This window comes from Ixodes scapularis, unplaced genomic scaffold (assembly GCF_016920785.2).
Source record: "Ixodes scapularis isolate PalLabHiFi unplaced genomic scaffold, ASM1692078v2 PGA_scaffold0__279_contigs__length_252992795, whole genome shotgun sequence".
NCBI classification, from domain to species: domain Eukaryota; kingdom Metazoa; phylum Arthropoda; class Arachnida; order Ixodida; family Ixodidae; genus Ixodes; species Ixodes scapularis.
Window position 1 is genome coordinate 226,708,171 of NW_024609835.1, and position 25,403 is coordinate 226,733,573.

A 25,403-nucleotide genomic window follows, 5' to 3' on the forward strand; every position below is an offset into this window, starting at 1 on the left:
CGGCCCCGATGCCGTGGAGGGTTGCGGGGCACCGGCGGTGCAGGGGCCACAGGTAAGGAGCTCTTTTGTTTTTGCCCAAGACTTTCAGACATGTTTTGCAGAACAAATTATTTAATTGTCTGCACATTTTGTGAAACCGAAACTTATATTGAGTTGCAGCTTCTCACTTTGGTAATTTTAGACAAATGTTTTTCTATTAACCTTTTACCTGATGATTACCGACTACTTGATCGGAAAGTAGCAGTTGCAGCCTTCTGCTAAGAGGTACTCGGTAGAGCACGCGACTATATCTGGCAAATATGGCAGCATAAATGCTATACTTAAAAAGGCTGCAATTAAAGTTCTTAATAAACAGTGAGGCCTCGTCCCACATGCTGACATGATTAGAGTGTTAATCTGGATGCTTCTGTTCAGTTGTGGGGTCCAAATGTACTTGCAGCACATGCTATACTCGTCTTCACCTCAAAATGTCATGACCTGTGCAACCAAAGGGATTGCAATTGTTCTTAGCAGTTGTCCACAGTGATAAATATGGTTAGTGCACACATTGTTAAATCACTACAGTGTCTGTTGTAACACAGTGAACAATGGCACTCTGAGCGTGTTCAGGTACAAGAAGCCTCCTCGGAAGACAGCTGCAGCCACTTTACGTGAATTACACAAGTTTGCATGTGATCATAGATTTCTGTAGGGTTCTAGAAATGCCAAACATACTGACTTTCTTGTCTCCCCTACTGTTTCAATATTGCTCGATGATAGCAAGATTCACCTGAACCCCGTCACTTTCAGGCTGTATCATCGCCAGCTGCGGCAGGCAGCAACGTATCTATTGGGGAAGTCCCAGGAACCGGTGGCACCGGTAAGTGTCTCTTACAGTATGCGTTGATATTTGAGTTTTAGTTCACGTATATCCTGCCTATATTAACAAATACGAAGGAAATCCAGAAACAGTCCGAATGCGAGACTTTAGGCAGACGAGGAATATGGTGTCCAGCACATATGTCCACAAAACCACTCTATACCCTAAAAGTAGTAGTTAGTGAAGGGGGAAGGGGGGGGTTATTACGTTATCATTGTTTGCGAGCAGAAATTGCTCAGAGTGCAGTCTGTGTCTTTTCTGCATACGCTTTCGATATGGACCAGTTTGCTGTCTTCATAATGCAATGACTGCCCAAGGGGTGTGATAGCACACTCGTCGCTGCTAGCTGCAGTTCCTGCCTTTCCTTATTGTCCTTCCCAGCTTGGTTCACAATCGCATTTGTGTTTAGCTCAGAGCCAGCCACCCAGCCGCCCCCGCCCCCGCCCCCGGTGTCCCCGAGCAGAGCGGCATTCTGTCGACACAGTGGTCGAGCAACTCATCAGAGGCCAGCAGCGACTAGTGGAGCTGGCCGTGGCTAGGCTTGCTGCCCTTGAGCAGGTACCCGTATAAGACAAATTCCTTAATGCCCTACGAAATTTTTTGATGGGTTGATGACTGGTATTGGTGCACATGCCTTTTCCTTTGTTACCAAAGACAAGAAGACTGCCGCATCAGGCACTGCATGCATTTGAAGCGTTTTATGACCAAGTAGTAGTTTGGTCACTACAATGATAGTTAAGAAAAAGGAAAAAAAAGATAACATCTGTCAATTCAGTGTTTCTGGTATGTGTGAGGACAGTGAAGAGTATACAATAGCATAATTTACAAAACTTGTAAAAAAAGGCACCCCCAGCCATCTTATGACAGGCTAAAGGATTTAGTAAGAGTTATTAGAAAAAAAACTCGTCATATATGCCATGATACATTCCAGAACCATCAGGTGGTGCTCTGCATAAAGGTCAGAGTTCAACAGGGCACACATATGTACACACATAACAAAAGAGTGCATATATAACCCTCGGAGCATTAAACGGTCATAATTTTCACTCTACTTATATGTATATGTATGTATATATATATATATATATATTCACAACTGCTTTCAAGGAACATAATTAAGTGATATTTCCCAGCGTTTATTTAGTCATCGTGATAGAAGTTGCTGTCTCCCCTTCCGAGGAGCATGGTGTACTCTCAGTGCCAATATTTTAGTTCTCCTGAGATTCTAGCCCATAGCATGCAAGACTTTAGGTTGATTTCCTGATAATAAATCTTTCAGTTGTTAGTCAGCGCTCGTCCTGTCCAGTTCCTTCCTCTGTCCTTGTAAAATTCGTGCTGTTCCATTATGAATATGTAGATGGCTTGAAACACAACGCCAACTGAAGTATGTTCTGCAATTATTCAATATGGGTGACCTGTAGTGGGAAGGGTCATCATTCGAAACTTTTGCCATTCCAGCAAACCTCGGCTATCCGGCAACTGACACTGGTGCTCCTGCTGGTGGTCCTGATGACCTCGGCCACCCGGCAGCCATGCCTGCCTCTGCCCTGCAGGCACCCCACTCCGCCGCCTCTGGACTAAGCTGCCTCCTGGCAGCTTTTCTTTCATTTATTATTTTTAAATCTATTTTTGTTCACCAAGACGTAGCTTTAATGTTTCTTTTTTTCCTTCTAATGTACATAATATTTCAATCACAAGAAGTACATTTCTTTTTGCAGACCAATGTAAATATTTATGTCACAAGATGGTAATTGTTACAATGGAATGGTTATAACCTTCTGTTGTACAAGATGGAGCCATTTTATTTTCTTCTCACAGTGCATGATGGTTACTTTCATAACGTAACTCTGGCCCCTAAAATGTGTACACAAGGTTGTAGCAATATGTGAAAGAGGCTAGTGTATTACTGGTGACACCTGCAAAATCGACGACATCTATCGGCTAGAATAAAACATTGTGGAGGCAGGTTCGCTCACCCACCATTTCAAGCGAATGAAATATTAACAGCACCTGGCCGTCTAAAGACGAAGCCGTGAAAGTGGGTTCAAAAACATGTGATGAAATAGCCAATAATCCGACATGGCTTCTTTTGAAAAAAACACAAGTAGCAATCAGCGGTTCCTCATTCCTGGCCACCGGCTGAATATGTCCACCTTTCGTAGCAACAAGCCAAAAAAAAAACACTTCTTTTACTAAGCGTTGTGGCTATATACACACCGCTAACATTCATGTTTTTGAACAGCATACTCTATGAGTCGTACAAGCACCCTACTGTGGTGAATCCTCACCCGGAACCTTTTTGCCATGAATTTGTTTATGTCAAATTAATTCAGAGACAGGGACTAACAACCATAAGATCTGTGGACTGCACAGACTTAAGCATCTGCTCCAAAATACTGCACATCTCGCAACACATGCAAGCAATATGGGAAATCGGAATTAAACACGGTGACTGTCCTATCGGGTTTGAATGAAATGCGAACAGTGACGGAACTTCCAGCAGAACACCGGCGCAGTGTGGACGCTTGGGTTGTGCTGGGCAAGGCTCAAGCACATCGAAATAGGACGCACCCGCTCGCAGCGCTCTATTCTCCACCCCAAAGTTTTATCAGTTTCCGGATGCCTCCTGCAGGTGTAACATCTGTTGGCGGCCACGGGCTCTGGTGTTTGCATTCCATTCAAACCCAATAGTATGGTAAAAAATCTAAAAAAATGCACATTTGCTAGCAAGAACATTTTTTCCTCTTGGCATCCGCTAGATATGGCAAGGGTAAATGAGGTTCCTCACTCAGATAACTTGAGACCAAAGCTAATCACACCCAGCCACGGTGCCCCACCTCAAAGATGCAACATAGTGGGCAGAATTACTTTGAACGGCACTACTTGTTATTTCTTGCAAACATCCTTTGCACTCCTGTCATTACTGTGTCAGGGAGCTTCATCAGCCGATCTCCAGAAAAAAGCTGCAAGTGCCACAACAGAAATCAAAAGCATTACAAGTGCCCATGCAATCCAGGAACCTGTGGAGCTTGCGACCAAAACATTAAACACAAGTTGGAAGCACTACACGTGTCCATGCAATCCAGACCTGTGAAGCTTGCACCCAAAACTATAGACACAATTCAAAAGTACTACACGTGTACTTGCATCCAGGCCTGTGGAGTTTGCACCCAAAGCATAGGACAGAATTCAAAAGCGCTACACGTGCACATGCAATCCTGACCTGCGGAGCTTGCACCCAAAACAATGAATACAAGTCAAAAGCACTACAAGCTTACACGCAAGTTAGACCTGAGGAGTTTGTGCCCAAAACATTGAACACATGTGAAAAATGCTACATGTGCCCCATGCAATCCAGACCTGTGGAGCATGCACTCAAAACATTGAAAAGAAGTAAAAAAACACTACACGTACCCCGCGCAATCCAGACCTGTGGAGTTTGTGCCCAAAGCACTGAACAGAATTCAAAAGCACTACACGTGCACATGCATACAAACCTGTGGTACTTACACCCGAAACATTAAAGCACCTTCCCTATGCACACACACAGAGTCAAAACAAGCTCTCTCCGGCACAACATCCACAGCAATGTACACACTGACACACGCTCCAAAATGGCTTCGGCACATCCACGGCGCAGCACACACACACACAGAGTCCAAAATGGCTCTGGCATAACACCCACCACAATGTACACATGCACAAAGAAGGTACAAGATGACTCTGGCACATCCACATCACTGTACACAAGCGCACACGAAGTCCAAAATGGCTTCGGCACAACATCCGTACGCCACTGTACAAACACACAAGCACACACACAACTCAAAGAGGCCCCGGCGACGAGTTACAGTGCATCACTGGTGCTGGCGGCGACGACGGGTGCGACGCAGTCGTTCACGGACGCGTTGCAGGTGGGTAGTGCTCGGCAGAAGCACAAGGCGGTCCCGCTAAGCCTTGCCCAGACTGTAGAGACGCCTCGACTGGAGGCCTCTCCGCTCGCGAGCTGCGTCAGCGCTTTCTTCTTCATCACTGTCCTCGTCAGAACTGCTGTCTGAGTCTGACTGTGGCTCTGGCTCGGCCTCCCCTGAGCAGAGGCAGACATTGTGGAGCACCGCACAGGCTGCCACGATCGTGCCGGCGATCTTCGGATGATGGTAAAGGGTCCGGTGCCTGTGCAAGCACCGGAACGCTCTTCAGCAGCCGGATGCAGCGCTCCACGACTGCCCTCATGGAGGCGTGGGCCTGATTGTATTGCCCAGCCGGTGTGCCAAGTGCTGGCCGCCCAGGCACAGGAGTCATCAGCCAGGGCTCCAGGGGGTATCCACTGTCGCCTGCTTGAAAGAAGTATGACTGTTCCTTAGACATCTGAACCACTCCCTACACTTTGCACAAGTGCTACTGATCATGTATATAGCCCCTCACTCGTCGCATTTGAGGAGAATGCTTTCACAACAACCAAAACGGGTATTATTTAGTTTTAATCAATTGCTGCAGTAAGTCCGAAAACAATACCCAGTAGTTTGCTGACGCCTTTGTGCGTGCGTCGTATCGATCTATAGTGTGTCGTTCTTGGAGGTATAGAATGCTCTACTAAAACTCCCTACTAGTGAATAGTATGTGCTTCATAACAAAGATACTTTGAAACTGCTAATGCATGTTCTAATCCTGTATCTCAAGCACTAAAATTTCTCCACAAATCTTGACTTGACTTAAATGGTGGTCGCCTTTGACTGAAACATTAAGGCCTGTCCACACACTTGCTTTTAACTACAACCGACTGAGACAAGACCGGTTTTTAAGCCTCTCGTGATGGCTTACGACTAGCTCCGCAGCAACGCATCCGGTAGTAAGACGTTTAAAAACCGGTCTTGTCTCATTTGGTCATACTTGGCTGCAAGTGTCTGAACGGGCCTTCACGGTGCTGAGTTAAGATCACTCACCAAGCAGGTACTCATTGTGCCCGACAAGATGTCCAGCAACGCACTCTTGGCGCACCCACGAACGCCTCCACACATATGAGTTTTGGGTTGAGCCGGGCATCCTTGGGTCGATGGCCAGGATACGCAGGTCGGCGTCAGACACCTAGAATAAAGAGGGCACTCAGAGGGAGGTAGGACAGATGCTGGCGCACAGTTTGTACAGTTGTCGCATACATTCCTCAATTTTTACAGGTCGCTTTCTTGTCATACAAGTGTTCCTCGACAAGTTTGAATAGCACCAGGTCTACCCAGTGGCACAGCCGGGAGGGAGGCTTTTGGGATTTCAGCACGTTCCCCTCCAGCCCACCCTATACTATACACATACATTTAGAGCCTTCCACCGCTCCGCCCCCCAAGTCATGGACATCCCAAGCACCTCCCCCCTTCCCTATTAAAAACAATTCCTGGCTACGCCACTGCGTCTACCGGAGGCACGAACATATTCGACTCGGGAATGTCCCTGGCCAGAACACTTATGAAAAAGAGTAAGGCTATAATAGCACGACGTCGTGCACCTTGACCGACCGGAAATGGCCATACGCACGACGCGGAGGGATCATGCCATTTGGGTCACCCTTTTCGGTCGGCGCGTGTATCACTGTAAAACGTGTTAACCAACCCGACCAACCCTCCCCCCCTCCCCCTTGCGTTCACTCCACTTAGCAGCGACCAGTCTGTGGCTGCTCATTACAAAACTACTAACCCAGTTCGTCCCCCGTACACGCCGCTTCGCGTTCTCCAGCCGGCAACTCAAGCCCCGCTGTCCGTCATTACACGCCTCCGGAAAGGGAGTCCCATACCATTTAATTCAGCAAAGTTTCGGCGACAACTTTTTTTTTTTCACCCATAATTGTAAAAAATGAAATGTCTTAAACATCGCCAAAACAGTATATCCACTTTCTGGATTGAACCCGGGTCCGCTCCGTGACAGGCGGACACGTTACCACTAAGTTATGCTCCAACTTCAGATATTCGTTTTATACGAGACCTAATTCTATCGGCGTAAATACGATTTGGTATTCACTTCGTGTGCGTCTGGGATCAACGCGAACTGGAAATTATATTGTACTTACCACCATGACGTTCAGGGCGTAGTACTGTTTTCTACACCAGTAGAGCGCCTTCGTCACGGTAGGGTCGTACTTAGAGGGTTCCTTGATGGCGACGAAGGTGCCGTCGACGCACCCGACGACTCTGGGCAAGGAACCGCGACGAAGGAAGGCTTCTTGCGTCGCCGCCCGTTCCTCCGCGGTCTCGGGGAAGGCGATCCACCGGGGATCGAGGCGGCGCACGATGGCCGTAGACACGGCGCGAACACAAGCGCTGACGGTGGTCTGGTGAACAGCGAGGTGCCGGTCGCTGGCCACTTGCCTCTGGTAGCTTCCAGTGGCGTAGGATCGCAGCGCACAAAGCACCTGCTGCTCCACCGTCATCACCGTCCTTGCGCGTCGCTGCCGCCTCAAGGCCGCGTCGTCTCGAAGTTCGTCGCACAGTCACCGCACGATGTACTTAGACAATCGGTAGTGACAGCGGAACTCGTTGTCGTCCATAAAAAACGCGTCGACGTGCGTGAAAAAACGCCGTCGTCGTTGAAACCTCAAGTATAGCAACTCGTACGCCGCCATCTTCGCTTCTCGCTCGATCTCGCCACTGCTCGCCCCTCTCCAACCGAGTGCGCTTTCCGAACTCGCGGCGAGTCACCGTGACATCACTATGACGTCACGGGGAATTCGCCGGCGAGATTGCGTTTTCAAGTTGGGCGACTCTGTCCGCGCCACGCTGACGTCAGCGTCTAGGGAGTTGCCGGCTCCAAGGTCAGTCGCGGCGCCGACCAATCACGGCAATCGGCGCCTCGGCGAGTTTTCTCGCCGCTTTTTGCCGCCGTCCAGCTTAGGGCCCCTGGTCTCTGATCATTGAGTCATGGAGTTCTCCAAAATTGCGCTGGACGGCTAGCTTTCTCAGGTCTCGAATAAACGTTCCGACGGGTTCTCCCTCGTCTTGCGCTCTTGAGCGAGATACGTAGCGTTCATGCACTTCAATGCTCACCTCGGCGAAGAATGCTTCAAACTTTCTGACGAGGGTTGCGTAGTCGTCCTGGTCTTCCCCGTCCTCAAACTTGAAGTTGTTGAAGACGTCGAGTGCTTCTTCGCCGGCAACGCTCAGCAGGACTGCAGCTTTTGTGCTTCACTTCTTGGACGTTCTTTCGATGCCGTAGCCTTCAGGAACAGCTCGACCTTCTGCTTGAAGGGCTTCCAGTTTTCGAAGAGGTTGCCCGACAGTTGTAAGAGCTCCGGCGTTTTGAGCAGATCTATCGTCGTCACTGCGTCCTCCGACTACGCTTGGGCCCGCACCGGCCACTTCTGACACCATGTACCATTGACGATAAAGAGACAGTCGACAGGATCGTCTGAAGAGCAACAAGAACATGGTTTAATGGACGTCCGCGGTATTTTTCAGATAGCGCCGGGCGCACTGCGCATGACTAGTGCCTTGTCATGCGAGGCGTTGTACATGATAAGCCCCGATACAGTACCCAGGTCCAAGAAGCCACTTGGGAAGTACGACAGCAGCGCGTGCTGTTAGTGCGGTCTTCCTGCAGTCTTCGTAATGCAGTACACGTAGCATTCTAGAATGCACAACGCTCAGTATCGTTATTACTTTACTTATCTCTCACAAGCGCTGCATTTCTTACTACACACTTCACTTGTGGTTCATTCTGATTTGATAGGACTGAATGGCTGGTAAGATTACAACCGAAATAGACGGTTTCTGTAGCACATAGGAGATACCAATGTACGACAAGGAGCTTGCCTTTATGTCAAAAAGTAATCAACTAAGCGACGATGGAGACTTTTATGAAGTCTATGGCGCCTACCGTTTACACTCCACAGCACAAAGGTGTCAAGGCAGGTTCGCCCACCGTTAAATACAAGGGGGCTTTAATGGTACACTGACAGGGTATTTATGCTCGCCGAGGTTTTTAGTGGTACGTGGCATAGCAGAGTCCTCCTATAAAAAACAGAATTTGCGGCACAAAATTCGGGTTATTTCCGCCCGGAAACCACCGATTTGCTGCTTTGAGTCGCGCTTACTTTCTTCTCTGTTGTCAAGAGCCGTTTTCTAACGGCTATTGACACGGCTCTTGCTCTTGCACGGCTCTTGGCTAACGGCAAATTTAATCAAAGTCCTGGGTCATTGAAGGCACACACTCAATATTAATAATAAAAAAATAGACCCATTTTTTGTGGCTTCTAAAATCCTCCAAATACGCTGACTGAAAAAAACAAAGTTCCACAGAGAACTGGAAGCCTTATCTGCGTTCAAGACGGCGTCGTATCGCGTATCCTGGGACTAGCGGGCTGGACTGCTATGGGTGCGGACGACGTGTGTGGGACCTCGACTTCAGGACTGGCATTCGCGGTACCGGCGAATTTGTCTTCCTTCGAACGAGAAATTTTGAACCTATCAAAACAATAAGGATTCATTCCGCACGACACGCCGGACTTCCAAGCCGATTTGCATGAAGACATGGCTCGGGCAGGTTGCCTCCTACTGGGTCTCGCTTAAAGCGATTGATGAAAACGGATATTCAAAGCTGTAGAGTAGCTCAATGTACAGAGGGGTGGTTGTGCGAGCGAGTTCTGAGATACTTTGGTCGAGTGAAAAACCGACAAAGCGCCCTTAGCTATGAAAAAAGGCAAGCCCATCGCAACGATATAAAAGAAATACAGTATAAAATATGATCAAATCCGATAAGAAAGCGATCGAGCGAGCTTTTGTGGAGTACTATGGAAGCTTTTTGGGCAAGGAGCACCAGTGTGCGATGGTTTCTAAGGCGAATTTCTATCGTTCATGAATTGGTTAGAGGATCACGTCCCTGAAAGTTTGGAAGCACCGATTAGCGTTCGCGAGTTAGAAGCGGCCATTGACAAGCTATGCGTGGGGAAGACATCCAGACCGGACAGTCTTGGCGCTCGTTTCAACAAAGCGTTTAAGAAGGAGGCAGCAGAGGCCGTATATGAAGTGCTGAGTGAGGCGTAGGATAAAAGTATTGTACCGCCGTCGTTTTTGAAATCACATATGGTTCTCATTCCGAACTCTGATGACACCGTAAAATGTTTGTCCGTATCATGCTTCAAACCCATTTGCTTAATGAATGTAGACTACAAACTTTTCATGAACGTCCTGGCTAGACGATTGCAAAATGTTATAAAAGTTTTGTCGGGCCGCAACAGACATGAAATATTAAAAGCCGGACAGTTCTTACGAATATCCACGTTACCAGAAGTATCATCGAATGCAGTGACAACTATGAACACCGAGTAGCGATGTTACAGCTAGACCTAGAGAAGGCATTAATCGCGTGTCACATGAGGTTCGTTTTCGGATTTTAGAACATGCGAATGTAGTTTCAGTAATTTTAGATGGCTTAAAAATGGCATACGCCGGGTGGACGACCTCACTAATAGTCAACAAAAATCTAAGTGTCGGTCTCAATGTTAATTCTTCCGTAAGGCAAGGTAGTCCCCTGTCTCCCTTGCTCTTTGCGATCTATTTGGAGCCATTTTGTTTGAGAATAATTAACAGTGAAAACATACGTGGCTTCACTTTACAGTCGTGCGAAGTGAAAGTTCTCTCGTACGCAGACGATGTGGCTGTGTCTTCTGTTTGCCGAGGAAGGGTGCGTGGTCCCTTTAGAGTTGCCTTCTTCTTTTGAAAAAATACGGGCAGTGTAATTAATTGGGGTAAATGTGCAGATTTCTGGCACGGCAGCTAGGACATAGCGTCTGATATCTTTCTGAATGTTCAGTGGACGTCCTTGCACTTAAAGTATCTTGGTGCGCCGCTTGAGCACTACGGAGATAGCACCCAAATGTGGAACGAAGCCGCGGAGAAAGTGAGAGAAAAAGCGGAGAATGGAAGGGCCGGGATTTGTCTATGTTTGCGCGTGCTACAGTATGTAACTTATTTTTCATACCAAAAGTTTAGTGTACACTGCAGGTTATTGCTATGTTGCGCCTTAGCGTACAAAAGTTGCACAGAATTCTGGCGGTGTTCATCTGGGGTTCAGTCTGCGATCGTTCTACCCGTAAATATTTGTTTGGCGCTGTTCGAAGCGGTGGCCTGGGATTGTCCCACCTGTTTATTCGGCCGGTTGTGTCTAGGTTTATGTTTTGACGCTGTCAGAATGATGTATTCTTGCGTACTGTGCTGCAGGTGCGATTTCGAAATGCGTTGCCGGAATTTGCTGTTTCATCCAGTAACCTATTGAGATCTAATGTTCAAGGCTTTATGCGTGAAGTTGTTCTTTCCTTTTAAATGATAAAGGTGCGTTTTTCTTTAGAATTTAATTAAAGACTTGAGCGTGTTGGCGATCTACATTGAGTTAAAACGAAGGAAACACACAAGAGAACGAAACAGACGACACAGCTTTAGTTTATCAGTTAAACAGACGGCACAGTCTCAGTTTATTCAATCGGAAAAGACTGCATAAAGATTTAGTGGATGTTTTGTTACCAGTGGCCCTCTACATGTCATTGTACTGCGAGAGCGAGGGGAAGTATGTGCTAAACAGAGTTAAAAAAGGCCGGTCAAGCCATCCGTGCAGTCTTTTTTGTTTCAATTGCATAGTGGCGTTCTACTAGTCAAACCTTGACTGAAGGACAACAGTCTTTTTGTACCTCAGTTTATAAATTGCATCCTATGTAAAAACAAGTGAGTCGATTGAACACGTCTTCATAAAATGTTGGGACGCCGTATTCTACTGGGACATTCTTCAGCGTCCGCTGAAGAAAGACCTTCCTTAACTGCACAAGGCATCTGTTTTTTACCTGCCGAGGACGAGAATGGTGTCCCTTACGGCATGATTATGCTTCTCGGTCTCCACAGTCAATGGAAGACAAGAATGAGTGTACGTCATGCCGATGTTAATGCGCGCCCTGCAACAGAATATTTTATAGAAAGTGTGGTATATATCTGGAAAGTCTATTAAGCAATGTCTAAACCTCCTGATTGGTTGCCAATTCTGAATAAATTAGTGTCTCTGATAAGATTTTAACGCAATCGTGTTAGCCACAAAGTGGCTGACTTGATTTTTTTAAACATTTTTCAAGTGTATGTGTGCGGGCGTGTTTTGTGGCTAATATATAAACAGGAAATAAAAAGAAAAAACGTAGAGTAGCTCAGCGAAAAGGTGTCTGCTTCACACGCAGTGGACCCAGGTTCGATCCGAAGCGTGAACAAACAGCTTTTTTTTTAACATTTGCGATATTTACATTTAGTTTTCACAATTATCACTGAAAAAAACGAATGTCACGGACGAAACGTCTCTCAACTAAATGGTATGGGACTTCCTTTTTGACACCTGCGAACTTAATGAACTTACTTTCCACAAAGTGCAATCAGCATAAAAATCGGGTAGCGTCCGCTTTCCGAGATGCCCGTAACTGTTTTGCCGGAAATGCAGCCAGCTATTGGTCCCGATCCAATTGGTGTTTCGGAAACTTGTGCAGATTCTGCCGCAGAATGCCACTTTTGGGTGGAGAACGTGTGACGCAGCTCTTCAAGCAACATCTTGGGGCATTCCTTTCGGAGCCGATTACGGGTATTCACCACGGAAACTCACGATTCATTTCCAGCTCTTCAATATACAAAACAACTAGTCTTGAACTGCGGAACAACGAGCGGAACAAACATAACTGCAAAGCAATCGCAGGAGAAGCGGTAGATGCAACGCTGTAATGCCGGTCGGGTGTGTCACGTGATTTCCGGCAAGCTCTCCTTCTTTATATTTCTGCGAGCTCCGTGCACAGGTGTCGGCTTCGGGCAGTTGGTGTCTTGGCTTTATTAAAAAGATACGTGACATTGTAGCAAAATATTAATTGGCCAGTCTTCTGACACCATATTGAATCGCCTGGCACAAACTGAAAAATAATTTTTTGGGGATGTCATTACGCCTTTAAGCGCGGATAGTGAGCGCCGCTCAGAGTAAGAACTGGTTTGTAGGCAAGATCCGAGACCACGCGTTGAAATAAATCCAGAAACATTGTAGTACAAAGAAAAAATGTCAGATTCGTCTTCATTCTACTTGAAATACATAAGTGTTTAGCACAAAACCACTTGCTCTTCTTATTAATTAAAACAAAACAAAAAACTGAATAGGGTTTACCTCCAAACACAAATTATCTTGATTATTTCTGCCTATCTAATACATACCCTTCTTGCTTATGCTCGGAAATGCGGAAGTAACGGCCACGCTATTGCTTTTTAGAATCTACATTCGATTTCCAGTTGAAAATATAATTGGCAAAAAGATATGCGCTGTGGGAAGAAAAACGCCTATCCGATTTAAATATTTCAATTGTCGACGATTGAATTCTGCATTTGGCTGTCTGAACCGTCTAGAAACCGTTGCATTGCAAACGCATATATGTTACGAAAAATTTTGTATAAATATATCCAAACGTCAATGTCTGCGGAGTTCTTTTCGGAGATCCCTCGACTAATAATCGCCGCCTGATCGGTATGCGTTCCGCCCGTCACCCAGCGAGTTACACACTGCAACGAGAAGACAGCGAACGCTTTTACTGTACTTTTAGGTTCCCCGTCGTCGAGAACCGGCAGTCCAGACACGCCGACCCTTGTTGGTGCCCGCCGGTCAGAGCTCACAGTCGGAGTCTGTGTACAGGCCTGCGGATCGCTTTTCCAACGCCAGCGCTGCGTAGGCTGGCTGTCCCGGGATATCAATGCCCGAGTCTCGCTTGGAACCACCCCGATATCAGTGTAGCCCAGGTCATATGGCCAGGGCTCGTCGTTTCCACCGGTCTTGCTTCAGACCTCGCTGGTGGACCGCTCCGGGGTTCGCCATGGGCCAGGCCAGGCAGCTCGGCTCCGACTTTCTTGTCCAGCTACTAGCCTCGCTCAGCCCGCACTGTCTCGCGCCAGCTTGTGCCTTCTCCGCCGACCACCTGTCACGTGCCCTCTGCGTCGTCTTTCACCCCCGGCTCCCACATGACAGAAACGATGCTGTAAAATGGGCGCATTATAAAGTATTTAATACCAGTCTGCCTAGGCAGCAACGTAGCTGATTTAGAGCTGGGGAGCAAAAATATCAAATCCATCGAGTGACAGCAAAATTTTATTAACCCCCGAATAATTATTTCTGGTTTTTAATTACGAACATATTTTGCAGTTGCACTGGTTAAATTGAGGTGGAGCTTTTCGCACCCAAAGTTAAGGTTAAAAGAAGGTAAAAAAAAAGTGAAAGCCGTTTACAACTCCCTGTAACGCCGAATTAGAGCGCAGCTCTTGAGGAGGAGGAGGGAAGGGCACTGGGGGGAGGGGGTCAAGTGACCTTGGGTGGGGTCACGTGACCTAGGGGGGTCACGTGACGATGACGATGCCCATGGCGTCATCAGTAACGATGACGATGCGGATACCGATGACGTCATCAGTGACGTCACTGATGACGTCATCAGTGATGATGACAATGACGATGCCGGTGACGTCATCAGTGATGATGACGATGAAGATGCGGATGCCGGTGACGTCATCAGTGACGTCACTGATGACGTCATCAGTGATGACGATGACGATGCGGATGCCGGTGACGTCATCAGTGACGTCACTGATGACGTCATTAGCGATGATTACGATGCGGATGGTGATGACGCTGACGATGCGGATGCCGGTGACGTCATCAGTGACGTCATCAGTGACGTCACTGATGACGTCATCAGTGATGATGACGATGACGATGCGGATGGCGGTGACGTCATCAGTGACGTCACTGATGACGTCGTCAGCGATGATGACGATGACGATGCGGATGCCGGTGACGTCATCAGTGATGATGACAATGACGATGCGGATGCCGGTGACGTCATCAGTGATGATGACGATGACGATGCGGATGCCGGTGACGTCACTGATGACGTCATCATTGATGATGACGCTGACGATGCGGATGCCGGAGACGTCATCAGTGACGTCACTGATGACGTCATCGGGGGTCACGTGACCCCGGGGGTCACGTGACTTGGGGAGCCACGTGACTTTGGGTGTCACGTGACCTTGGGGGTCACGTGACCCTGGGGGAGGGGTCACGTGCCCTTGGGGTGACCTTGGGGAGTGACGTGATCTTGGGAGTCACGTGACCCTTGGGGAGGGGTCACGTGACCTTGGGGTGACCTTGGGGTCACGTGACCTTGGGATGACCTTGGGGGTCAAGTGACCTTGGGATCACCTTGGTTACGCCGACGGCGACGGCGACGGCGACGCCGACGGCGACGGGGACGGCGACGCCGCTTAAGCCGGGAACGGGCCCCTAAGAGCTGCGCTCTAAAATCGAAAACGGAAAAGATTAAAATTATTCCTCAGTGTTCGTCCAACGTTAAGTCCGAGGGGAAATAGGCGCTCTACGAACGACTTCGAACAGTCTTAATTTTCTTACTCTTTACACCACCTCCAACAAAAGATTTAAAGCTAAGACGCCGGGGCATTTCTAATTTTTTATTATGTAAACCTCCCTCGCTTTTTGTCAATCACTTTTCTCTGTTTCCTCCTTTTACTTTTTTGGTTTCTGACTCATTTAACCCTTTCAGGAGTTTGCTCTTTCTCCGCCCTCTGCGGCGAAACAGGATAAATGTCTCCCTCCTTTCCGATATAACATTTTTTCCCCCTCTTCACCTTTCTTATCCTCTTCCTTTTACCTCCCTTCCTTCTTTGTTACTCTTTCTTTCTTCCTTCTTTTATTATCTTATCCTGTTTTTAGCTCATAATGGACCGCGGTGGATGCAGCGACGCAATCCAGCCAATCCAGCGCTGTGAACGTCCCACGTGAGCCCGCAGTGCCGCGCTTCGTTGGGGGCATCCTGAAGGTCACCCGAAACTCCTACGGCATTGGATTAGCTTTGATGAGTAGCAGCCTTTCTCCGCGGTCCATGGTAAGATGAAAGCAGACTGTAACCCCGGTGTTCGCTCGGATCTACCCAGGACCTAGGTCCCATCGACGGCGAGCAGGGTTTTTCGTCCTGTTTTCAGAATACTTCGATCATCTTGTTTCCGGTTTTGAAGTTCGCGCAACTGCGCGGAGGAGCCGTCCCACTGCGGGTTCGGGAAGCCGCAGTAGCTCCGGATTTCTCGGTCGTGGGGACGAAGCGAGTCGCCGCTGGCAACCAATACCCCAAGCTTCTGCTCGATTCCGGTCGGATTTCTCGAAGGGGTCAGTTGCCTGCGCGGGAGCGTAGTTCGAGAATTTGCAGTGTTCGGATTTTTTTGAAAGCGTTATCATTAGTGTCCCGGTACGTGTGCTGACCTTGGATTGGCTTACAGCACACGCATTCGAAGTTGGCAACGTCGCCACAAGATGGCGCCACAGCCCCGGTGGCTGTTAAAACAGGCAAGGAAACACCTTGTGCAAGCGCCGACGGATGACAGCGGGGTATATATTTCGAGAGGCTAAGCGATAGGACGCATAGCAACGAAGATAGCACTGGATTGGCTGGTTATAGGGAGCGACGCCGAGACGTTACACCCAGCAACTGTGGGGACGGCGGCTGCATCATTACAGCTCGTGTTAAACCACCCCGGTCCCCTCGTCCATGCCGCTTCGCGGCGGCACTCCGCGGTTGGCTAATTACCAAATACTAACCCAACCTTGGCCCAACCGCACATGCTGCTCACAGCGCCCCGCTGGCGGCCCAAGTGCACCCTAGCCCCGCTGTCCCCCACTGCACCTCGGCCGCTCTGTATAACCTGCCGTATGACACCGTCACTCTGAGTAACCTGCCAATCCTGTGCGCCCGCCGTTTCTATGCGTCCTATCGCCCAGCCGCATAGCCGCCTATCCTATCGAAATATACGGCCGGGGTGCGGGTGGGCGCTTTGAACACCCTCGGAAGCTCGTGCCCTCGGCCTTGAAAACCTTATGAAGCGCACTGGTTGCGGTTTCGTTCTTCGGCCTGCGACGCCAGTCTTGACGCGCAATCGTTGTGTCGTCGCCCCTTTATAAAGAGCATGTATGCACAACATCGAGGTGGCTCTGTCTTTTCCCGCGCATTGCGCGCACGCCCTTCATGTGCACGATAAGTAAGCTGATCTGCCGGCAAGAGGGAGAAGAGGGGTTTTGGGAATGTTCACCCCCGGAAAAGTGCCGAGAATCAGCTTGGCGGCAGCAGTGATTTCAGCCCATTTCCATTTTCTATTTATTCTTTGACTTTGGTCATGGGAAAGTTAAGTATTTTCGAGGCTCCTGTGACCCGAAAAATGTGAATACACAATAGAACGTCACGTGTGCGAGGTTGCGGGATAAGAATAAAAACCTCACTAAACCGAAATCGGAGACTAGAGGTCAATACAAAACGAGAAAGCTTATCTTTAACTTTTATCTCGAAGAAATTGAAAAAAAATATAAACACATTCTGCACATCACAGGATATAGGCAGTTCAAAAATTAGAAAAGATTCTGGATAAAAAAATCCTATAATTTTTTAGGCATAGAATTAAAAAAAAAAGGTCTGTGTCACGGTTCGGCCGGAGACGTTGCGAATGCGATAGAGGCGAGGCCAAAACGAATAATTTACAACGCATTATATTTACAAAAACAAGACGAAGATATAACGGAAAGCGTGGGAGTATGTACACAGTAACAGGGGAAATAATACACACACGGTTAAGCACATCTACAGTTCCAAGAAATGAAGCTGTTCGGAGCAAGCCTTACAGTTTAAGTTCGTTGCGTCGACGAACCGAAGCGACTTGCCCAAGGCAGCATAGGCCCCTGTCTCCTAGACGTCTGAAGGGGAGTGTGGAACTCTCGCCGCGACAGCTTGTGCACAGCAAGGGTCGGGCGCGTCCTGGAGCGTAGCCATGGACCCCATCCGCCGCTATCTCCCGGTTTTAGTCTTTGATTACCCCTGCTTCGCCATCCTTTGTCTTTTTCTTCCCCTCCTAAAATCGTTGTCTCACGTGGCATGATCTTCTTTCTTCTTGCCCCTTCAACTTCCTTTTATGTCATGCCTTAGAATCATGACATTACCCCCCGCAAACGAGAATTTCATATCATGAAGTTCTTCCTTGAGATCTTCATCTACAGAAGGTGCTGTCTTGCGGTCGTTGACCACAAAGCACAATGGCTATCCTCCACAGCTACACTTTCACAGCACAGGTTTCTTGAATAGTTTTTCACCCACAAATCATTGCGTCCAATCACAATCGTTCAGGAACACACCGTGAAAAAATGAAAGCACAATCACTGAGCTCTACGATCATCTAAGAACTGAATAATTCCGTGCATAACAAAAAACCACCGAACGAATGCGCACCTTTCCGAAAATCAAACTACCACGTGCCGAAAATATCACAAAGCAATTCCCTTCCAATGCTCGACCTCGTTTCATACCTCGCTTTTGTGGTACAAGCTACGAATACAAAAACAACCTTCTTCGTGACGAAGGCAATACAAAATTTCCAAGCAGAATCTAGACATACAAAACAGATATGCTAACGAATAGTAGCATTGACGCTTGCAAAAAAGAAAAAGACTCAGTCCAATTGTTTCAGCCAGGAATGCAATCAAATCATAGTGCTCAGCTACCCTCCCAGTCTTGGCCTTTTGGCCGTCCGGTCCACCAAAACGCTCGATAGCACCTCATGGTAACAGATCAACTTAGTGCTGTCAATCGCGATAGGGTAGATCGCAATAAGAACGTCAGCAGAGCGCACGCGTGGCTTCTTGTTTGACATTTTTATTCCCTGGCGGGCACTGTGACCTTTCACTTGCGCGCCAATTCGTGGCCTTCTGAGCTTAACATTGCACTGCCCTAGCAGCGTCTTTTGAGCGTTCAACCGGCGTCTCCCCTGAGTACTCCGATGAACCACACGTACCAGATGTTTTCTGCTCTTTACTTTCTAACCAGCAGAATTAGCCCTCCGTACCTTAGCACTCCCTGTGCTTTGCTGGGCCTTCTTCAATACGGCCATGGGCAGCATTATCACCTCAGCATCTTCTCCACTTCTAAGGGCTGAAGCTTCAGCTTCCGCACCAGCTCTTAACTGGGGCTCCGAGTCCCCGGGGGACGCTCCCTTACTTTTCATCTTGTCGCTTTCCGTGACAAGCGGACAAGTCCCGTCAGAATTTCCCGTAAGCTCTGAAGCTTTCCTCCTTTGTAGACCTTCTCGCCGCAATAAAGCCTCATCCTCCCACATGTATGCACCATCTTGTGCCTCCTCCGCGGCTTCCAGCAGCGCTATCATTTCCTCCAGGTGGTGGCATTCCGTCTTTATGCGTGCCATTTCTGTGGCGCTTTCTTCACACCACTGTTGTTCCTTTTCCCAGGCAAAACGTCCCTGCTCGCCTTCGTTTCGTACCACCTCTTGCCACTCTTCCTCTTCTCTCAGGTCAGCCTTTTCCGCCTCGAGCAAACCGTTCATCCATCCTTTCAGTGCGATCCCTTCTAATCCTACAGCGTTTCCAATCTCTTGCACCTTACACAAATCCATCTTATCAACTTGCACTTCGAGCGTTATTTTTACGGAACTTCCATGGCCAAGAAATAATGAGACTGGGTACTCACTTCCAGGACATGTTTTACCTAGTGATGACTCGCTCTAAATTACACTTCTGTGTATCGGCATATCTCTATCAACATTCGCGCCTCTCAGACTTCGTAATATCAGGATGTTAGAAGTATCCTGGCAAGCTCGCCATTGTCACGGTTCGGCCGGAGACGTTGCGAATGCGATAGAGGTGAGGCCGAAAAGGAATAATTTACAACGCATTATATTTACCAAAAACAAGACGAAGATATAACGGAAAGCATGGGAGTATGTACACAGTAACAGGGGAAATAATACACACACGGTTAAGCGCATCTACAGTTCCAAGAAATGAAGCTGTTCGGAGCAGGCCTTACAGTTTAAGTTCGTTGCGTCGACGAACCGAAGCGACTTGCCCAAGGCAGCAAAGGCCCCTGTCTCCTAGACGTCTGAAGAAGAGTGTGGAACTCTCGCCGCGACAGCTTGTGAACAGCAAGGGTCGGGCGCGTCCTGGAGCGTAGCCATGGACCCCATCCGCCGCTATCTCCCGGTTTCAGTCTTTGATTACCCCTGCTTCGCCATCCTTTGTCTTTTTCTTCCCCTCCTAAAATCGTTGTCTCACGTGGCATGATCTTATTCCTTCTTGCCCCTTCAACTTCCTTTTATGTCATACCTTAGAATCATGACAGTCCGACTGTTTGGTGCTTAGCGAGAAATTGAGTACAGTTTTAATATTCCGCAGTTCTCACGTTGAGTGCATATGAACGTAAGGACCAAAAAACTGCGAACGTATAACTCCTCTATCGGTTAACGCTGTCGCAAAAGAAGGCGACTGACCCCAAGCTCGCGCTACCACTCGTGTGGCGCACTGTTGCTTTTGCTGGGCAGGTGTACCCGCCAGACGTGTATTAAACACTCCCTTTTAAACCTTCACCGGTCCCCGTTTCCCATGTCAAGGCTCTAACATATCAGAAGTGGGATGGACCAAGTCTGATCCAGCAACCACGACCGAGCGCAAGTGGACTTCTGTGGCCACGAATCGTCACAGCAGCGGCAGCGATCAGCACCTCAACATGGATGAGGAATGGGAGCGGCGGAGCGAGCGGAACCAAATACGGCAGAAATCGGCGGCGGGTTCTCCCCGACTTCCAGCAACCGTTGCGACTGGAACAGGGAGCATGATCCTCGGTGGTATTGACGACGCAACTACGAGCCAAGATGGCGTGGCAGGTCAAGATTCGGAACGCTTCAACACCGACACCATGGGGCAACGAATACCGCTGGCAGGCCCAGCAAGCGTTCCGTCAACAATCCAGACTGGGTTGCATGAAACGACAGGTGACTTGTCTGGGCTTCAGACTATTGTACTGGAGGCTGTACAAGCCGCCTTGCCAGGAGTGGTCGCAGGCATGGCTGACCTGCTTCGTCGCGCAACCCAGCACATGAACACCCAAGACTACCTGCAGAGTGCGGTAAGATGGTACCAATGTTCAGCCCCGTCACGAACAAATGGAAGCGAGGCGAAATTTCCCGAACGAAGCCGTTGAACAGTATTTACACGAGAAACTCAGCCTGGCGCGGCTTTGGCAACTTTCGGAAGATTATGTTGTGGACAATGTCATCACAGGCATCAGTGACGAAGCGCTCGTTCGGAGCCTGAGCGTTGTCAAGTTTTTTTACTCAAGAGGATCTGCTGGAGTGCCTCAAACGTTTGGACGACTGACTCACCGCCGTCGGGGAAGCGTCCCACCGATCCTACGCGCAAACCGGTTCAAGGGCAGAAAAGAACAGTTCACTCAGCGAACCAAAACGCTCAGAGACTCCCGAAACCAAAAACCGCCATTCAACCCTAATGGTGAACCGCGATGTTTCAACTGTGACGAATACGGAAATATGTCTGTAAACTGCAGTAAACTAAAAAACGACCACACTGTAGCAAATCTCACCGAACATGGCATAAAACAGCTGTCTGCAGATCAAACGGCAGAGGAAGTGTGTCCGTAGAAAATCATAACATCGAAAAACAAGGAACAAGTAAATGCGCAAAACGAAAAGTATTTACAAGGCGCTCTCGTAGACGGGAAGCTTGTCCGAGCTTATAATGACCTTGGAAGTCAGTGCGTTACTCTGCGCAATGTGGGTGCCGATGATTTGGGAATCAACTATAACAAGCCGTCCCAAGGATGTAAGATTGGAGGCTATGATTTTGGTCATGTCCTGCCGTGGGGAATCATGGAAGCAAGCTTCACCGTAGACAAGGCGACAGGCCACGGTCTAATCTACGTTGGGCCCAGGGAAGCGCAAGCGATTCCTCTTTTTGTTGGACAAACGTTTACAGAACAACCGCATGTTACCATCGTGCGAAGAAGGAACAGGCTTCGCATTTTTGAGGAACAAGACAGTTCTACTGATGATGATGAACGGCTCCAACATATTCAAGTTTTTGATCTTCCAGCACGCTCCCTAGTGTTTTGGGCCAAGGAGTCTGTGGTGATTTCATTGAAGTACGTGGGGATCGTTCATCTGACGGCCAAGGAGTCCGCGGCAGGACACGTCTCTGTTGACGCACAGTGGCGGATGCAAGAAGGCAAGGATCATTGTTTGCCTGCTTCTATAATCAACGTCACAGAGGGCGGCGATACGGTTTTGCCTATTTTGAACACATCCAGTTCTAACCTCCATAATTCGAAAGGCGATGTGGCAGCCTGGTGTTCAGAAATGTCTGAAACCACTATTAAGCGAAGGGCGACATTTCTCCTGGAACCGATCAAAGCAGAAGATGTACGAACCGGACCTCAGCTTTGCCCTGATCTGTGGAGGAGGTACTATTTCACAACACAGGACGGTCCTATCGTAGGAGCGCCATTCAAGACGTGTTCAATTAAGGAGCGCAACTGCTACAACTGCGCAAGCCAAGGCCACTTTGGTTACCAATGCCACACGAAAAAGAGGGGCAATCCACACTCTCAGAAATGAGCGTGCCAAATCGACTCAAAAAGGTTCTTTGCGCAAACGGAGACGTGTCCTTTCGAGATTCTGCCTTCAAAAGAACGCTTTTCGAAAAAAGTAAGAAATGTGGCTTTGGGACGACTTCAGAGGGTGCTTTGTGGGAATAGGCGAGAGGGAAACCGTGCTTTCTAGCAAGGTCATTTCGGCACGGGAGCGCGGGAGCACGTAAGGCAATGCAGTGAAAGGTACACGCACGCGTTCTCTCTCCCATTTTGAGCGCTGAATAAAGCTATGAGCGGGCTCTTCTCGTTTCCCCGGAAATGCCAAGAAAAGTTGTCGAGATCGACCTAGAGGTGGCGCTGAGTCATAGGCTCTCCACGTTCGCGCGCGATACGGTGTAGATTCTTGCGTTTAATTTGTCGCATAGTAGCGGTAGAAAACCAATTTTAGCAGAAAATTGTGCGGCACTCTTTGGTGCTTCAGTGAAGATCAAATCGTGTTACCAGCTTACGGCCTAAATTTAGACAATCGCACGTGTGTATGTGTCGTCTGCTCAAGGCAGAGGTTGGGAAGCATGGATCACCAAGACGGATGCCTGTCTCCGGGTGAACTGCACGATTTCTGTTAAATATTTGTTTCTTTTGAAAGAGATGTGTCGGCTCACCAGCGTGGGAATTAAACAAAACGACGAATTCCAACCCGGATAACATAATACTGGTACTGTAGGCTGTGAATTCGAAAGTTCTATGCATTTTCGTTTTTTGTACCTTTTAGCTTTTGCAGCAATACAAATATTTAGCAGAAAGGGAAGTTAGTGCTGCAATGGAAATTGCCGTACTATTGAGTTCCACTGCAGCCAATGTTTCCCTTTACTGTGCATGGTACGGCCGCTCTGAGTTCGCTGCCTTTCATTTAATTTAAGGACCATCCGCTTTTTAACGGTGTGGATATTTTTTAAATAAACAATTCTTAAGCCTAGTCCGGCGAAGTAATTACCTCCAAGGTTCACAACACCACTTAGACAAAAAATGGCCACGCAAAGGCCCAAAAAGAAAACGTCCCCCAATAAAAACAGAGTTATTCCTACTATTGACTGAGCCCCCTATTTTGCTTCTTACTACATTCCGCTTAACAGTAAACCAGAAGTAAGGGCGAAGAGAAACAAAGGAAGAGATAAATTTGAAATAAACTATACCAACGAGAGTGGCTCCCGTAAAGCGGGACGCACACATAAAATCACGGTTCAATATGTTTGGCAAGGCACTTTCGCAACGCAAACGTGTCTGTTTTGATCTCTACCCCAAATGATCAGACCACTTTTCTTTGCGATTCTTCAGACAGATTGATTGATCTGAGAGATTCGTCTTTCCAGGCTGAGAAGGGAAATATGACGTCGTCATATCGTTGCAAGAGAAGCAGAAGGACAAGTCCATGGACGTGCTGCGGACCGACTAAACTGGTTATTGTTTGCGGTGCCAAAGGGTACAGGGGTATCTTTAAATAAATGTTTGGAAAAAGCATTTTGGTAGCGAAACGGGAATTGCGTATGATTTTGGGCGACGATGAAATAACTTACGCTTGGAAAGGCACACAGTTTATGAACCGCGATATCTAATGAAAAACATGCTAGGAAATTATAATAATAATAATAATAATAATAGGTTTATTTTCAACAAGAAAGGTACAGTGTTGGTGGGGGCTTTGGAAAAAAGCTGTGTGTACAGCTTGACTAGTCCTAAGCCCCCCTAAAGCAGCAGCTACAAGCAGCGTGCATGGAAAAAAAAGAAATACACTGAGAACACTAAACAAAAAAGAGATTGAACAGTTGGCAATGAGATATATGAAACTAAAGAAAATAAGCAGGCACTATAGCATAACGTCACTTGCTCATCGTTCAAGGCACTATAACAAAAAATACAATATTAAGAGTAGACAAAAAATAGCACTGCCCCACATCGTTGAATGAAAAACCAGAAAGATAGTCTACGTTAATTAATTGTACAATACACAAAACACAAGCACATTCTTCTTACAAAAAAAAAATACTCAGAAAATACACACAAAGGCACCGTTCAATCGTGGCCGATTTGCCCAGAGAGTATCATGTCCCGCAAGGTACCCACCAATAACGTGTCAAGTTCTATGTTGTGCATATGAAGGTGGTTAAGGATGGTCGGTAGTGTGTATGCTATAGTATAATGGCCATAATTTGTTCTAAAAAAAGGCACTTGCCAGGGCTGCAGAATGCGGGTTTGGTACGAGTGTACTTTTTGTGTTAGATTCGCTAAATATTCAAGATGATGTACATGCATGTTTTTTTCAATCATATATTTTGCGCAAAGAGGATATCTATACAAATCAAAAATTTTAATTACACCCAGTTGAGTAAAAAGTGAATCCATTGGACATTCGAGTGGGACTTTGCAAATACTTCTTAAAATCTTTTTTGCATAATGAATATTTTTTACACTTAGTAAAAGTAGTTGTCCCCATACTAGATGACCATAGTTTATATGGGAATAAAATAATGAATTATAGATTAACAACTTTACCTTAAGGGGAAATATGTGTTTATTACGATATATCAAGCCAACTATGCTGGACAATTTGGATATAATGTAGTTAACGTGATCATCCTATGATTATCTTGGCATTGCGTCCACTCAGGGCTCGTCAAAGTAGGCGTCTGTCATGCGTAGACAATGCACTCAAACATCCTTGTATTCATTGTGTCAGAGGTGTGCATAGCAGTCAAACAAGCGATCATAGTGTCAGCTGCCTACAGTTTGAAGTTCAATTACAAAACCTCCGAAGTGTTTCAAAATTAAATATCGTGCTTCCTTGGTTCTTTGGTTTCTCGCTTAGATAAAAAAGCTTTTGCTGCACGCTATTGTTTCTGGGCACTGCTCATATGACGGACTACTGGATGAGTTAGTTGACGCCGTTTTACTTCGAACATAAACAGGGATGGAACCAAAAATGTAAGGCTCCTTTATCGGACTGCGTTCCAGAGTCTTCTAAAAGATTTCGTCGATAGGCTATGCTGTGTGGTCCCGACATGTTCATGTGTTATGACC

The 25,403-nt window shown here is 47.5% G+C and overlaps 1 pseudogene; it reads right to left on the reverse strand.

Annotated features, from left to right (window-relative positions):
• Positions 1-4,716: 4,716 nt before the first annotated feature.
• LOC115328486 lies at positions 4,717-19,341 on the reverse strand (annotated as a pseudogene).
• Positions 19,342-25,403: the final 6,062 nt, after the last annotated feature.